Source organism: Bos grunniens, chromosome 19, assembly GCF_055505025.1.
Source record: "Bos grunniens cultivar Pamir isolate PY7600 chromosome 19, Bosgru_T2T1.0, whole genome shotgun sequence".
Lineage (NCBI taxonomy): Eukaryota > Metazoa > Chordata > Mammalia > Artiodactyla > Bovidae > Bos > Bos grunniens.
In genome coordinates, this window is record NC_141183.1 from 9,128,463 (window position 1) to 9,140,336 (window position 11,874).

Here is an 11,874-nt window from a genome sequence, read left to right on the forward strand (position 1 = left end):
CGGCAAATAGCCAGGACTGCCGCAGCCTCGCATATCCTGGAGGGTCAGTGAGCAGGAGCCCAGATGAGCTTCAGTCCTTCTTTCCTTGGTTTTGAAAATGCATTGAGTGTGGGACTTCCTGGCGGTCCAATGGCTAAGGCTTCACCTTCCGACGACGGGGGTGAGGATTTGATCTCTGGTGGGGGAGTTAAGATTCCACATGGCTTGTGGCCAAAAAACCAAAACATGAAACAGAAGCAATTTTCTAACGAATTCAATAAAGATGTTTAAAATGGCCCAGACTTTTAAAATCTTATACATTAAAAAATAAATAAAATGCATTGAGTGTAATGTGCCATGCAGAAATTGGGAGGACGAACTGGGAGCACTCTGCAAAAATATCTAGGTATTTTGGCGTTTCATCCGCCACTCGCTTCTGACCCAGCCTGTATGTGCCACCTGGATTCTGGCAGGGTGGGTTTCCATCGCCACTCCCTCCCGCAACACGCACTCCACACTTTGCCTGCTGGGCCACACAGGAGCTGACAGTGATGAGTGAAGATGGCAGACTCAGAGACAGGTCCTGACCAAGCCTGAGCAGAGGAGGTCAGCTGGAGGGCCAGGATGGAGGTGCACAGGGGACCCAGTTTCTCTGTCGCACTATGGATGGTGCCAACACAGCGATGAGAAGATCCAAGGTTGAGAGGTAAGGAGCTCAAGGCTCTTCCAAACTCCATGGATTTAGGAGGTGGGAGGATAGAGCACATGCCATAGAAATTTCATCTTCATTACTTTTTGCCCAAGATAATTGGTCAATACCCATAAGCACCTGCGAGCTTGATAGCAAGAAGATGCCACAAGAAGATGCTGTGCTGGGGGACTGCAGCCCCACTTGTGCTGCTGAGCAATTCCTTGATTGTTCCTCCCTTGGCTGTTCCCCACCCCATCCTCTTTCCACCTCCCCCAGTTCCCTTTGAGCCCCTGTCCCCCCCAAAATTGAGTACACACAGAAAGTCAGACAGAGATAGAATCCTCTTTCACTGGCTATGTAACTTTTGTCCTGAGCCAGTGGTAAACTGAGTCTTCACAGGAAGAAAATCTGATGGGAAAATGGAGTCTGGGGAGCCTGCTAAGAGTGTGAAATCTAGAAGCCCTGTTAAAAAAATATTCCATCTTTAAAGCATGAAAGTGTTAGTCGTTCAGTCATGTCCAGCTGTTTGCGACCCCATGGACTGTAGCCCACTAGTCTCCTCTGTCCGTGGGATTCTCCAGGCAAGAATACTGGAGTGGGTTGCTGTTTCCTGTTCCATGGTATCGTCCCAACCCAGGGATCAAACCTGGGTCTCCTGCATTGCAGGCAGATTCTTTACCATCTGCGCCACCAGGGAAGCCCCTTTAAAGAATGGGAGCATTTTAATTCAGGGCCCAAGGATACTGCTCTTGACATTAGACCATGAGTCTCACCTCTTGGAGGAAAGATGGCATGTGAATGAGGGGCTGAGACGTGTCCGTTCCAGCAGTCAGCTCAGGCTGGCAGCCTCCCCACTCCGGCACAGGCTACTGAAGTCCGCTCAGAGGACCTGAACCCCTCTTCCTCTGTCCCAGTTTGAGCCCTCCCCCTTCTAAGTCTCCCCTGCCGCCCCCTGCCACCCCCTGAAGTGTGTATCTCTATCAGAGTGGGTATAAATGAGCATCACCACCTCTCAATTTTCCATGGCTGATTATCCACTTTGTGGATTATCTAAAGTCAATTTTTGCTTCCAGACCAGCATTGCTGTACCTGACCGCCCTCTCCACCCCACCTGAGTGGGGAGCGTCAGAGGGGAAGCCCGCTCATTTGCAATCTGGCCTCAGAAAGTTGTTTCTCAAGGTGACAAACCAAACCACTGTTGACGTTGGAGGCTGTCCACATACTGCATGAGTCCCTTCAAACGAAGGGTCTAGAAAGGGTGAATCTATAGAGACAGAAAGCAGAGTGAAGGCTGCAGGGGCTGGAGAAAGACAGGAACGGGGCAGAACTGTTACCTGGAAACTGGGTTCACCTCTTGGTGGATGTTGAACCAAAAGACACAATCAAGCCAAAGACTGGGAGAAGAAAGGATTTCTCATTACTAAAGTAGACTACAGGGGGTATTACCCAGTGCCTCCCTGAACGGCAAAATTGGGGAATTTTTAAGCTAAATGTGACTGATTGTTCATGAAGGGTCTTGAGCAGAGAATTCACGGGGCAATTGTGGACAGAGTCCAAGCCTTAGTTGATTAAAGTCAGGAGGATCGGCGTCATCATTTCATCCTCCACCTGGGGAGGGGTCTTAGTTCCTGCAGAGCTTAAAGACCGTATCAGATTGCCATGTATCGATAAATTCTTGAGGAGGAATTAGGACTCTGTTTCATCTCCAACCTATTATTTTGTTTTGTTTTATTGAAGTATAACTGGGCTGAAGAATGAATGCTCTCTAATTGTGGTGCCAAAGAAGACTTATGAAAATCCCTTGGAATGCAAGGAGACCAAGGAGTTAGTCCTAAAGGAAATCAACCCTGAATATTCACTGGAAGGACTCATGTTGAAGCTGAAGTTCCAGTACTTTGGCCACCTGATGCAAAGAGCCTCAGGTAAAAAACCCTCATTGGAAAAGACCCTGATGGTGGGAAAGATTGAAGGCAAAAGGCAAAGGGGGCAGCAGAGGATGAGATGGTTGGATAGCATCACTGACTCAATGGACATGAATATGAGCAAACTCCGGGAAAATAGTGGAGGACAGAGGGGCAGTCCCTGGGGCTGCAAATCGCCGGACACAGTTTAATGACTGAACAACATTTGCTTTACAGCATTGCGTTAGTCTCTGCTGCTGCTGCTGCTAAGTCGCTTCAGTCGTGTCCGACTCTGTGCGATCCCATAGACGGCAGCCCACCAGGCTCCCCCGTCCCTGGGATTCTCCAGGCAAGAATAGTGGAGTGGGGTGCCATTGCCTTCTCCACTGCATGAAAGTGAAAAGTGAAAGTGAAGTCGTTCAGTCATGTCAGACTCAGCGACCCCATGGACTGCAGCCTACCAGGCTCCTCCACCCATGGGATTTTCCAGGCAAGAGTACTGGAGTGGGGTGCCATTGCCTTCTCCGGTGTTAGTCTCTGCGGTACACCACAGGGAACCAGCTCTATGCAGACATGTGTCTCCTCTCTTTTGGGCCTCCCTCCCACCCCACCCACCCCGCCCATATGGTTTCTTGACTGCTTTTCCTTCGTTCCTGCTTTCTGTTACTTTCCCTAAGATCACTGATAAACTGAGACCGGTTTAAGGGCAAACATCGTGGCCAAACTTAGATCACAAAACGGCTTAGACCAAAAAGGCTTCTCTTATGATGTCAAGAAAGCCATGTCTGGTTCTCTTGCTCCAGGGACACCCTACCCTATCTGCTGTACATAACTCTGTGTTGTGGGGGTTCCTTTTGCAGTGATAAAAATGTTTAGGAACTAGATAGTGGTGATGGTCGCAGAGCACTGCAAGTGTACCAAATGCCACCGAAGTGTATTTAAAATAGTTTAAGTGGGAGCTTTTAGACAATGCATATTTTACCACAGTTAAAAAAAAAAAAATAGCCACTCACCCAAGAGGGGAGGAGTGATATTCACTTTATAAACAGTTACTGCACATAATTCAAAATGGGCACTTGAGAAGCATGAGAAATCATGACTTTTTTTTTTTAATGCCCATAATGGAGCCGGGGGACAAACCCAAAGCAATAATAATAAAATAGTAAGACCTAACAGCTGTGGGGATAAAGTCATCTCTTTGGCGCACATGTGGATAATCGAGAGTTAACTCTTAATAAAATAATAAAACGCGAGAGCAGCGGGAATACAGATTACCTCCTTAGCCAACTGTCAGAGACCATCTTCATAAAATAATGACCCTCTTTTTTATTTCCCTCATTTTATTGTACAAGATGTAATTGTAGCCAGGCCGTTCCCCAACTTCCAGGGGAAGGTAATTGTCAATCAAGATGAAAAATGTCATCATTTAAGTCTGTCCCGGCCTGACGGGAAGGTCCATATGGTCTATGAGGGAGGGACGTGGAGTGGTGATTTATGCCACCACCAGCAGGGCAGCTTTCTCCGAGACAGTCAGGGCCCGCAAGGACAGGACAGTCACCTCCAGAAGCTCAAGCCACCAGCTCGTGTTCCCCACTCAGCTGCAGAGTGAACAGATGGCGTGCCCCACCGTGGGAGTCCTTGGTGAGCCCCCCGAGATGGGAGAAAGGGGCGAGGTCTCCACCCAGAAACACAGGAGGAGAGCTGGCGCTGAAATACAAGCTCTGGTTTCCGTCATCCTCTGCTAGGAGTGTTCACCTGGAAGTCTGGGGGTCATTGTGTCAGGATTTGCTGTTGTTTCCTTTTTGCTTCTTTTTTTTGGTCTTAAGTTTGGAAGTGTTGTTTGTTTCCTTTGCAAGGTTTATACCAGAGACGCATACTAAATTTTCGGGTGTCTCTATTCTGCCCCTTGAATGCGCACCCAGCCAGGGACCCTCCTGGTGCAGAGAGCCTGGCCCCCGCCTCAGCCTCCTATAGCTTAAACCAAGGCTCTATGGGCTGAACCCTGTCCCCCTCACCCTTGACTCCAACCAGGAAGCTGGAGATCAAGTTGTCAGACCCCAACAACCCAAGAATCAGAGGAGCCTGGGGTTAGTAGATCCATGAAGCAGGACCATGCCTGGTCTGTCTGATGTCCGGCCTCGCTGATGAAGCGTCCCCCAAGGCTCCCCACAGGTAACCCAACCCTGGAAGCCCTGCAATGGGGCTGCTGCTTCTCTGGATAAACAGACCCAGTCATGGCTCCTCCTCCTTTTGAGCCTGCCTCTGCCTCCGAGGTTGTGTTCTTTTTTTTTAAATAAACACCATCTGAATAGCAACACAATCACACAGTGAAGGCATCTGCCTGTCAACCCCACCTGCCTCGGGTCCACTCGCCCAGGGAGGCAAGCGGAGTTTCTCCCAGGAAATCAGGAGCCTGGGGAGGCTCCAGGAATCTCTGAGGACAACAGCAGAAGATGGCAGAGCGCATGCCCACCGCCCACACTGCACGCACACACACGCTCTTACACGCTCATGTAGACACACTCACGTGCCCGCCCTACTCTTAAAAGTCACCCACACACCCCACTGGCATCCAGTCCCATTAACTGATTGCTTCTCCCTGTCCTTGTAATAGACTGTTCAGCAAACCTCCTTCTTTTGTTTCTGCTTCTCATTTTGAGAGGGGTCCATTTTGATGAAAATTAACGCTCCGTCTGAACCTCTTTCTCAACCATTTTAAAGGGTAATTTCTCTCTTCGGCAGAGGCATTGATCAATTGATACAAAGCAAGGGACGGGGATCAATACAGAGAGCAGGAGTGGGGAGCATGTTCCGGAGTCTTTGGATGGCCAAGATTTGACATCTCTTTCTTCCCCCAAAACTCCTCCTTCTGCTGCCCCAAGCTTCAAACAGCGGGGCTGGAGGGGCTTCTAGAAAACGCAGGGCTCAGTGCCTGAAGCCGTCCAAATTACCTCTGAAACAATGTGATAATCAGCTGAGCAAGGGACGGCCGCCTCGGGGCACCATCCTGCTAATCCTGCTTGGCAGTCTCCTCCCCTCTCCTCCGAGAGGCTCCAGGCCCCCTGCTCTGTGTGGCAGCCTCCTCCCTCAAGAAGCCAGGCTCCCCACTGGCCAGCTCGCCTGGGCCAGTCAGGGCACCAGCCCAGGGTGGGCGGCGGGACAAACCCCGACAATCCCCACCAGCTTGTCCTCCCCCTCCCCTCTCCTTCTTCCTCTCCTTCCCTCCACCCCATTCCGTCTTTCCTCTCCCCAGATCTGCTGTAACTGACATTTTCCATCTGACAGGTTCTGTTTTCCCTGCCTCCGGTTGCCAGGGAAACAAGCAGAGAGGACCGCAGCCAGGGAGCTGTGAGCTGCCTTTTTTAAGGGGCCCTGGACATAAACAGCACTTTCCATAACGGGCACCTGGCACAGAGGCCTGAAAAAAAAAGAAAAGAAACAGCACAGAAGAGGCTAAAGTGGGAGAGAAAAAGAGTCAAGTTCTAATCCCCTTCCTGATGTGCTAAAATACCAGACACCTGATCCCCAGCCCTCTGTGGGCCCCACTTCCTAAGGCCCTCAAAACCAGGACTCTGTAGGCAGGACTCAGCACCACTACCTGAGACTCAGGCTCCACTGAGCTGCAAGGGGGATGTTAAGAGTGAAGCCACCTTGGGGTTGAAAAGAAGCTCTTCAAGAAGTGATGGGGACCATGCGGTTCCCTCCTTGCGTGCGGGTCTGTAAGCCCACCCGTCACCTTTGGATTCTACCTCTGCAGTATTTCTGACCCCTTCCCCATCTTCACCACTCCTGTCCACGTGGGCTTCTACCATTTTCCATGAGCCTATATACTTACCTCCTAATCACTCCCCACCCCCTCCACCTCCCCTACATTCTTCCCACCCAGTGATGTTCCCCTGCACAGACCTGTTCCCCTGTGGAGGCCTCAGTGATTCCAACTTGAGCACATTTGCTGCCAAATCCTTAGCCTGGCACCCAACGCCCTTCACCATCTGACCTTGACTAGCTTTCCAGCTCCTTCTCCCATCTACATCTTGCACTCTGACTGGGTCAAATGGAGCCCCAGGCCCCAGGGGCTCTTTCACACCTCCATTTCCTCAACCTAGAAGCCTCTGCCTTCTTTACCCCCACCCTGCTAGCCACAACCCAGTTAAAATGTCAACTCCAGGTGGAACCCCCTCTGCCCTTCCAGGCCACATGGGTCCCCCTCCTCTATTTTATTCTCAACTCTTCTGTTGAGCATCCTATCTTGGGTTTGGTTATAGGTCCTTTGCCCTCCCAGGTCTGATGATTCTGAGGGCTAAGAAACAGCTTACACCTGGCACAGTCCATTGCATACAGCAGATGCTCAATAAACGTTACTTCTTTGTCCTCCTGGTAGACCCGTCAAGGAAAAAGGCGGATCTCCTTGTGGTAGAGAGGACTCGGCAGCAGCATCTCAAACACACCTACAGGGCAGGCTCACGTGATCGCAGGCAGGACCACATCCCGCCTGACGGAAAGAGCCATCCAGCTTAGAGGAAAAACCTCTTTTAAATGGATTCATTTGAAACTCTTCATGATATAAGGTTGGAAAAATTTTTACAGATTAAAAATAGATCCAACTTTCTTCAATAATAACAACTCAAAGGGAGAAATAAAGTATTGTTCGTCATCCCACAGCCCAGATAACGTTTTCAATATTTTTAAAAAGTAATAGAGAACCACACTGTTATTGTTGCTCAGTCGCTAACTCATGTCCAACTCTTTGCGACCCCACGGACTGCAGCACACCAGGCCTCCCTGTCCTTCACCATCTCCCGGAGTTTGCTCAGATTCATATCTGTTGAGTTGGTGATGCCATCCAACCGTCTCATCCTCTGCCACCCCCTTCTCCTCCTGCCCTCAATCTTTCCCAGCATCAGGGTCTTTTCCAATGAATCAGCTCTTCGCATCAGGTGGCCAAAGTATCGGAGCTTCAGCTTCAGCATAGAGAACCACATGGTTCCTGTATAAGGCTAATTCACAGCACAAGTCTCCCGAAGTCCAGGAAATGAACTGGAATTGTTTGGGAAGCACCACAGAAGAGGGTAAATGAGCTGGTCTACAGCTTGAGAGGGGACATCAGACATGGGACAGCCAAGGTCCTAGCCAGAGGGTGGGGAAGGAGTGGGTACAAGTGAGGAGAAGGAACAACCCAGAGCGACTAAGCTGGCAGATCTGAGAGCTAAGGATTCAGTGTCTGGGAGGTGCAAGCTGACAAAGACACAGCAGTATTTGGGAAAATCGAATTGGATCAGATCGGGCTTCCCAGATGGCTCAGAGGTAAAGAATCCACCTGCCAATGCAGGAGATGCCAGTTCGATCCCTGGGTCAGGAAGATCCCCCGGAGGAGGAAAAAGCAACCCACTCCAGTATTCTTGCCTGGAAAAAGTCCCATGGACAGAGGAGCCTAGCAGTCTATAGTCCACGGGTGCAGAGTCAGACACGACTGAGCAACTCAGCACGAAGCACACACGAGTTCGATCAGATCAGAGAAGACTGAAAACACGCAGCAAGGGGACCATAAGACATTGTGTGTGACTTCCCTGGTGGTCCAGGGGTTAAGAACTCACCTTCCAATGCAGGGGAGGAAGGTTCGATCCCTGGTCAGGGAACTAAGATCCCACATGCCACCAGTGACTACGCTGGCACTCCACGATGAAGATCCCGGGTGTCTCAACTAAGGCCCGATGCACCCAAATAAATAAATACTAAAAAAAAAGAAAAGATGTGTGTGATGCAGGTAAGAGGGGGAAGGGGGAGGCCTAGGTGGGAACTAGGACTCATGGGTGATTGAGACTCTTTCAGAAACGCAGTTGATGTTGTCATGCTATTTTTATGCTTATAAACATAAAAGCTAAAACCGAGGGCAATCTCAATAGAACCATTGTGAGATCAGCCTGCAAGACACTGAGAGACCTGAAGGGGTGAGGGACTCGGGTGCCCACATGCATGTGCTAGTCAGACAGGGAGGGGTGACTTTGCAAAAAATGGACCACCAGGTCGAGGCGACTGGGTAGACGCCAGGGGAGTGGAGCTGGAACCAGTGAGTTGGACGTGGCCTTCAATGACCAGCTTCCTCATACCTGGTGATTCAGATCATGCCTGCCAAGTGGTAGGTAGTTGGCAGCTTCTCCTGCGATGCCAACACTGTTGAATAACAGAGTGAATGAGTTGTGAACTGGTGCTTTGGGAGTGGTGGGGAGAGCCTCTCCAGGTGGTCTGCTCCCCAGGCGAAGGCTGGCTGCAGGGGACTGGGTCCTGGAGCATCCTCCCGGCTCAGGTGCTGTTCACATTCGCAATGGGGCATCTCACACAAGCCTTGTTCCCCTTTTGCTGGGGGCTGGGGGCTCAGGGGTGTTCTGTGGGCCTCCCAAGAGTATAAGGCAGCCAGAGAGAGGGTGAAACAGCTCTGAACTAAAGCAGGGGCTGTGAGGTGCCGCCACGCTACAGGATCCGACCCTCGGAAATCGCTCCTGCATTTTCTTCCAGGACCAAAGGGAGCCAATGAGATAAATGACAAGTCTGTCTCAGGAAGCTCAGGCCCACCCAGCATCCAGGTGGCCACATCCCAGGGGGAGGAGAATTATCATACACCTCATTTGCATCACTGTTTTTAATTTACCAAAGTGCTTTGCCATCTTCATTCTGTCTTCCCTACAATCCTGTAAGATAAGTACCTGAGACACATGCTTAACCTTCCTTTCTGTGTGTAAAGCTCAACCACTTCATTACATAGATTGTCAAGTGATTGTGAAGGAAAATGGAGGCCCAAAAATGTTAGAAAAACTGCCCAAGGGGCCAGTCAGAGCAGACACCGAAAGGGTGCTTTGTATCTTCTAGGTCAGGGCGTTTCTTAGACAATACTGCCTCCTGGAAGAGGTGCTTAATAGACAATGGCTAATATGATGACGATGATGACAATGATGGTGTGTATCAGATTCATGTTTTATAAGTTTGCAATAAATGATGAGAGTTTCTCAGATTACTCAGTGGGTAAAGAGTCTGCCTGCAATTCAGGAGACATAGAAGACCCAGATTTGATCCCTGGTTTGGGAAGATCCCCTGGAAGAGAGCATGGCAACCCACTCCAATATTCTTGCCTGGAGAATCCCATGGACAGAGGAGCCTGTTGGGCTATAGTCCATGAGATCACAAAGAGTCAGAACTGACTCAGCGACTAAGCCTGCAGTATATGTTAGAATCAACATAAATGATGAAACTGGAGAGGGGATCAGGGACCAGACTGAAGAGGATCTTGGATACAAGGTCAAGAGTTTCAGCTTTTCCCAGGAGAACTGGGGAAGCAGGCTGTTTCCAGCAAGGAGTGTGTTGGTGTTCCCCCCTACCGCAACTCTCAGCTCCCCCCTAAAAAGAGATATGTCCATGTCCTAATCCCAGGGAACCTATGAAGGTGACCTTATTTAGATAAAGGGTTTTTGCAGATGTGATTAACTTTTGATCTTGTTTTTTTCTGGTGGAACCTAAATGCAATCACAAGAGTCCTATAAGAGGGGGACTGAGAGAGAGGAGACAGACAGAAGACGAGGCCATGTGACGACGGAGACAGAACTGGAGGGATGCAGCCACAAGCCAAGAAATCAGAAACCGAAAAAATCAAGAAAGATCGTGCTCTCAAGCCCCTGAGAGAGAGAGCACAGCCCAGCCAATGCCAGGCTCCGGGCCTCCAGGACCAACAGAGACTAAGTCTATGCTGTTTTTGCCCCCAGGCCTGTGCTAAGCTGTCACAGCGGCCACAGGAGACTGATATGGAGTGCCCCATGCCACACCCAGGGGGACAGGCTCCATTTAATTCTCCTTTCCCTTCACAGGCGTGTTGGGCGTGGCTTGTCATTTAGGCTAGGACCGGAGAGCAGGCCTCTGGGGGCCGTGCCCAGGTTCCTGCAGTTGGCGAGCGCAGAGGCTCGGCCAGGGCCCCAGTGTCCTCCCCTGTCACCAAGTTCCCTGACCAAGCTCCAGAAGGCCCAGCGCCCTAACTCAGGACTATGCCCCCTACCAGCTTTTGTTCCTTAACACAGACCCCACTCCTGGGGACCTAAAGATATTTTCACCTGCTTTTTGAATCAGTTAAATAAAGGCTTAAAAGAAATCTCTGCCTTAACTCAGAATCTACTTTAAAAAAAAAAAGCAGGGTGAGTTGGGAGACAGACCCCAAACTATAGGAACAGACCTCCTTTTCTCTGGCCATGGTGACTAGTCGCCCCTCAGAGGCCACGACTGAGCCCCAGGGGGAGTCTAGGAAGCCCTCAAGAATTGCTCTCATCCTCAGGTTACCCTCTGAGGAGGTCAGACCCAAATCTCTCTGGTCTTCAGTTTACTCCTCTGCAAAATGGGATGGTTTTACTGACTACTTCCCAGGGCTATTAGGAAGGATTAAGTCGATGAGAAAATACATGCCATGTGTTCAGTGAGATGCCTGGGCAGGTCAAGATCTTCCTGGGTGATGGGCATGGGATGAGGTTGAGGGTGGAGATGGGGATAGGGAATAAAACCATGTGATGAGAGTGGGCAGCCCTCCCAGGAGGCCATGCAGCTTGTTTGGTGGCTTAAGTACTCAACTCTCCAGCCTTTCCAAGTGGGGCAGGCTTGCTCTGAGCCAGGCCGGTGTCCACAATGCTCAGGGCTCCAGGACCCTGCCCACCACCTTCCAAGAGAGGCAGCACCATGTCACTGGGCAGGGAAATCCTTGGGACACATTCATCCCAGGGGCACTGCCAGCCCTGCGCACCTTTCCTGGCTCCAGGAACACAGTCTGGCCAGCCCCCTCCCTGTGTGTTTGATCCAAATTAATTGTCTGTTAGGTTAATCGTGCAAGTGTCCCTCTGATTCCTTCTCATGCAGCAGATTCCTGTGTGTTGCTAAAAATACAAACGCATGACTCACAGCTTCTGAGGACCATAAAGGAGAGAGAACACTGCATGGCCTTTCTGCGCCTTGGAGACAGGCCAGGGTACCAGCTGGGGCGGAGGGGGCTGAGCATAAACACTGCGCTTGCGCCAGCTGCAGAGGGCAGAAAGAGGAGGGGTCCAGGCGGGCCGGAGCTCCGAGCTGTCTGCAGCTGGGTGGTTTTGTCTTCAGGGCCTGACACCACAGCTGTTAAGAAAACTTTTTGCCTCGTTTCTTTGAGCTCTTCATCCGCTCTGCTGTTTGGACTGTTAGCTTGAGAAAGTTTAAGATCTCAAGATTCGAGTTCTTGTTCATGGCCTCTTGTATCCACCTCCCAACTGCTCACACTTGCCCTTCAGAGGCAGTGAGTGGTCC

The 11,874-nt window shown here is 50.5% G+C and overlaps 1 long non-coding RNA gene across 1 annotated transcript; it reads left to right on the forward strand.

The window, feature by feature from the left end:
* The first annotated feature begins 569 nt into the window (after positions 1-569).
* On the forward strand, positions 570-10,259 carry LOC147351154 (uncharacterized). Its single transcript, XR_015146847.1, has 2 exons — positions 570-685; positions 10,094-10,259. It is a non-coding gene; the product is annotated as an uncharacterized LOC147351154 (long non-coding RNA).
* The last annotated feature ends 1,615 nt before the right edge of the window (positions 10,260-11,874 follow it).